Source organism: Capsicum annuum, chromosome 1 (genome assembly GCF_002878395.1).
Source record: "Capsicum annuum cultivar UCD-10X-F1 chromosome 1, UCD10Xv1.1, whole genome shotgun sequence".
NCBI classification, from domain to species: Eukaryota; Viridiplantae; Streptophyta; class Magnoliopsida; order Solanales; family Solanaceae; genus Capsicum; species Capsicum annuum.
The window spans coordinates 58001-63545 of NC_061111.1; the positions used below are offsets into that span (position 1 = coordinate 58001).

Here is a 5545-nt window from a genome sequence, read left to right on the forward strand (position 1 = left end):
TGTATAAACATTTCAACTTAAGAGTGAGATTGAAAGAGAGTTTTGGAAAATGTTTTTCCTACTTTTTGAAGGGAATTCATTTTCCTTAAATTTAAGGAAAATAAGTTGATTTGGAAAACATTTTCCAAAATATTTAAGTCAACCAAACATGAAACAATTGGATATCAAACACAATCTATCTTTTTGCAATACGGTATGCTAAAACATTGAAGCAGCAATTAACCTATTCCAATGCCGACTTAGAGAGATACCTCATTAAAAGCTTGCTTCCGCTCACAAAGGGATTTTAGAGCACCATATCTCCGGTCATTAATTACTGCTCTCATGGCCTGACAAATACAATTCATGTCAAATGATCTCCCTCAATTGTTTGGTACGCACAAAATAGTCAAGTAATAAACCTGATCCCCCGTGCAATCAGACCCAATATTTGCGGATTCCAAAAGAGTTTTGAATGTACTCTTTGCCTCCTAAATAAAATCAGATACTTAAAATAGAAATAAGAGAAATTTCGAGAACATACATTAAACGGGACAAAAAGCAATAATCAACTATACCGCTTTGCTCTCATAAACTAATGGTCCCAGCTCGACTGTTTTCTCATCTGATGGAGTAGCACCTCCGATTTCAGTTATTGCAGCATCTTTCTTGGCATTCTCCATTTTAGGCACAACATCAAGCACAAAGGACAAAAGCAAACCTCATTGGAATTTGGAGCATATTCTTCACCTGTTACCAGATGACTAACAACTGCACTACAAAATTATTGGATCAACATCCAGCATAACAGCTACGAAAAGCTTTCTTGGTGTTTTAACCAGTAACCAGTAGTAATTAACTAATCGCATAAGTATTTCAGAAGGACAAAGTACCTCTCTATTCTCCGAAGAAAATTCATTACCATACACTACTGCATCTTGAGCTGTAGTAGTCTCAGAACTACAGAAAAATTGAATTCCAAATAAGAAGCAACACAAACCAGAGGCAAATTTATAACATATAAATCTGAAAACATACACCGGTGGCGCGACAGAATTTTCCAAGGTTACTGCTATTCCAATTTTCTCCGAATTAGCAACAGCTAGTGAAGCAGGTTCTGAAGAAGACTGAGTGTGACAGTAAGGGTGTTCAAATCCTGCACTGAGGTTCTAAGTTCCATACTCAACACAGCCCCCTCCCCCCCCCCCCCCCCCCCCCCCCCCCCCCCCCCCCATAATTTTTTTCCATTTGGACACGTTTGAAACTCATAAACTACAGTTATGCTTTTTTTCGATGAATCAATTTCTGAACATGTGTTTTTTGTCTCAATTAGCTTGTGTAAAAGAGCTAGTAACGAGCATGCCATGTATAAGAATTTTGTTAAAATAAACTTAAAGGTAAGTTTTATAAAGTGGTTGTTATACTAGCTATCTTGCATGGGGAAGAGTGTTTGGCTGGTCAAGAGCTCGCATGTTCGAAAGATAAATGCAGCAGAAATAAGGATGTTGAGATTGGTGTGGGGCATACTAGGAGAGATAGAATAAGGAACAAAGATATGCGAGAAAAAGTGGTAGTTCTCTCTGTGGTGGACAATTGACAAGAAGACTAGAGGGTTGGGGACAAAGAACCTAAAAATTCAAAGTAAGGCTCTCGTGATGAAATGGTTGTGGAAATATACAAACAATAACCAACTGCTATGGAGGAAAGTGATTGGGGCTAAATATCCTCAAGAAGATAGATGGATGACTAAAGAAGTGACCACACCATACGGGGTTAGCCTCTAGAGATCTATTAGACACTAGTGGAATGAAGTTAAAAGCAACTCAAAGGTTAAAGTGATGGATGGAAACAAGACTAGGTTTTGGAAGGATAATTGACATGAGGATAGGAATATGGAAGTGATTTTTCCAGATATCTACAACTTGGTATTGTTTCAATAGAGGACTATAGCTGAATTATGGAGACCACATGGGTGGAACTTTAATTTCAGAAGGCAACTTAATGACCGGGAGGTAATGAGAGTAGTTGAATTTTTTAATACCGTGGACTTATTCAATAGATTGCAAACAGTGGAGGACGTACTATGGTGGATGGGAAATGAAAAAGGAATGTTCAGTGTCAACAAAGCCTACAAGATGATGAACCAAATAAATCACCCGGATCCAAGATGGCCATGGAAGCAAATATGGAAAAGTAGGATACCTCACACAGTGTCGTGCTTTGTCTTTGTCTAGTTACTGACCAAGGAAGTAGTTCTTACACAAGATAATGTCATGAAGAAAGGGAAAACCTTGTGCTCCAGATGTTTCCTCTGTGGAGAAACTTTAGAGATGGTTAACCATGTATTTCTACATTGTAAGTACACCCAACAACTTTGGAGAATCGTCTTAAGACTAAAAGGCATTTCTAGGACAATGCCTAGAAAAGTATCCGAGATTTTAATGTGCTGGGAGAAGCAGGTGTGCATGCGAAGGACAAAGGTAGATGGAGAATTATCCCTGGTGCTATATGGTGGACTATATGGAAAGAAAGGAATTCTATATGTTTTGAGAGCATAGAGAATCAACTGCATTTTGCTTTTATGTTTTTGGTGTAATCAACTATATTCTAATGATACTGCCTCGATAATTGATGTTCTAGACTCCATTTAGATATAGAACAGTCGATTTAACAGTACTCTTGTATATAAAGGTTTCAGTACAACCCATGTACTGTGTAATATAATACAAAGTTACCAAGTTAAAAAAAAAAAGATAATAATTTTTCAAGTACTAAAAGTTTATAAAATAACAAATAAAGCAATTAAATCTGAGTTCAAATTGGGTGGGTTGGGTTATGACCCGCATTTTAGAGCATTTCAACCCAACCCATTTCAGCCCAAGTAGCTTTAGGGCGGGTTAATAACCCGTCCATTTATTAACTCAGACCTCTTTGATCCGCCCAAATCCAGCCAACCCCACCCATTTGACACCTTTAGTTTAATAGAAGTAAAGTGGACCATGCCAAAACACATATCAGATCTATTGAGTTGAAGTAAAGTGAACTGTAAAAGGACACTCAACAATCTGTTGAGCTGTTGGATTAGAGGGGATTAGCAAGAGTTAGAAGAAATGGGGGAGAACAATCCTTCCTTGTATTTGGTGAACTGTATGGAGCGAGAAAAGTTGAAGGTATTTTGAAGATAAATATAATTCCATTCAGAAAGTTAAATGGAATAGCATTGCAGATTTTTGTTTTTTGATTAAGGGCCAATGTGAACAGGATGCATAACAGGTAGTAGATCTCTTCGAATCCTCGCATTATTTTCATTATTTTTCATTTCTTTTGGACTGCTATCATAACCTTAACGCTGACGAATACAAAGTAATATCTCCGGAAAAAAAACTGTTTATCTCAAAAAGAAAAGAATAAAAATGTTCAAACTTCCTTACAGCTCCAGTTGTTGCTATTTCATTGACTACTAGGTCACACTCTTGGGTGCAAGTGTGCAACCAGCCAAACTATTATTCTGTAAACCAGAATGAGAAGTGTGAACCCCAATATTATATCAAGTTTCCTCTCTCCATATCGCCATAGAGTTACAATAACATTACATTAATAAGAAAGTAAATAAAATTGTTTAAAATAGACCAAATATAATCCTGTCGTGTATGCTTAAACACATTTTTTAGAACAATAGTGTTAAATATAAAATCTTTTAGAACTATATTGGAAATAAAAGGTCAATGTAAATCCCAAATGAAGCCTACATAGTATAGTAAGATCGAGGAAATCTGCTCGCTAAACAAACTTCCAACAGAAATCACATATACTTAGGAAAGAAAAAGTGGTTCTACGAAGCTTCATAGAAAAAGAACTATGTACTTCTTTTTTCATTGATAAGCATAGGAAACTGGATAAAACTACCCATAAAAATCTCGATGACACGAGACCTCACCTCCATTTCTGTCATCATCTCTCGAGGTTTCTCCCAGGTAGAGATTCTTGTCCTTCTATTATAATAGTATCTAAAAATCAATTCAAGAATTGTAAGAATATTATTAATTGGTTGGAGTAATAAAGCCATAGGAAATATGACAACATTAGCAACCATAATTGGCCTACTGATCATCAAAAGATGCTGAAAATAACAATACCTACTAGCATTTAGCCACATGTAAAATATGTATGATAATAGAGAAATGGGGTCAAAATGAAGTTATCGGTAGAGGTGTATCAAGTTCTGCTGATCAACAGTCAGGTAGAATTTGGTAGCGGTGAACGGCAGCCCATATGATAACTTTGACAAAGAGGACTGAAACAAAGGAGCCTATTATCTCCAGTGCTAATGGAAGCAGAATGATGTACAAAGCATTAGATGTGGATACTTGAGGGATTTCTTGGTAGTGATGGGGCCAACATATCCACCACTTGTTCATAGACAAAACATTAAGTGTTTGCGATGCAGACATTAACCTATTCATACGAGTAACCTATGTGAATATAATCCAAAAGCAAGAATTCCGGAAAGCCAAATCGGCATACTCTTGTTCCTGTCTGGAGAACACAAAGTGGTAAAAAGATTGGATCTGAATGAAAATGATATTTTTGCAGAGCTCCTTTTCTTGTATACCGCGGTTTTACACCTTTTTTGTTCACCGGAATCTTAATTTGCTTACAAAAAACTATCATAGAATTCAAATGTTGACTCTCTCAGTCAACACACTCCCATTAACCCAGTAACTTAAGCATGTTACTTGTTGACAATTCAAAAAGGGGAATCACATACTTTTTCCCCTTTCGAGAAGTATGCTCAATCCAATCTGACTGAATAGTCTCAACAGGGTCAACTACGTAATTTGCTTCCTGAAACCCAAAAAATAAAGAACCTGTCACCTTCAACCTAAAATCCTATTTCAGATGTCAACAATATTAATGCAAAACGGGTAGAATAAAACACATTGAATTCTCACCTGAACAACCAAGGGAGCTGCTAATTCTCCTGTCTTCTGCATAGTGTCGCAGAATTCACATTATAATTACTTATTGGCATCCAGGGGTACAACCCCTAATGGAAACCTATGATCATTTATCTGTGTCTGATACTGGGAGCCAGAAGAATCTGCATTTACCTGCTGTTAAAGACGATAACAAAATGTATTTCATCAATATATGAATGGAACATCGAAAACTTATTGACAATAACCACAAATGATCTTCCCAAGGCCTTACATTATATGAAGAAGAAAGAGGTAAATTTGGGCCACCAGAACCAGGCATGTGGTTATTTGACATCGGAAGATTTCGCTGAAAATCATGGGGAATAGGTGGTCCCTGAGGCATACTATGCATACCTACTACAGGTCTACTAGTAACCTGTTGCACAGGTTGAGGAAATTGGATTTGAAAAGGTTGAGACATCGCAACATTTGCATGTCCAAGTGGCAGAAATTGTTGAGATGACCCGGAACCATAAGGTTGTGCCTGCTGGGTTGGAAGCATAGGCTGGAACTGCTAAAGATGTGGGGAAAATAGTTATCATAATGTCTCTACATTCAAAAGTCATTTATCCCTCCCCCAAGCCTCC

At 37.1% G+C, this 5545-nt stretch overlaps 1 long non-coding RNA gene across 4 annotated transcripts; it reads right to left on the minus strand.

Moving 5' to 3' along the window:
- Positions 1-278: 278 nt before the first annotated feature.
- On the minus strand, positions 279-4991 carry LOC124899255. Of its 4 annotated transcripts, XR_007056462.1 has the most exons (6): positions 4932-4991; positions 4748-4824; positions 3917-3986; positions 873-939; positions 558-750; positions 279-329 (listed from the first exon to the last, which is right to left on the minus strand). It is a non-coding gene; the product is annotated as an uncharacterized LOC124899255 (long non-coding RNA). The 4 variants fall into 4 exon arrangements; XR_007056449.1 differs by lacking the exon at positions 4932-4991 and having other exon boundaries at positions 4748-4925; XR_007056447.1 differs by lacking the exon at positions 4932-4991 and having other exon boundaries at positions 3917-4925.
- Between the last annotated feature and the right edge of the window lie 554 nt (positions 4992-5545).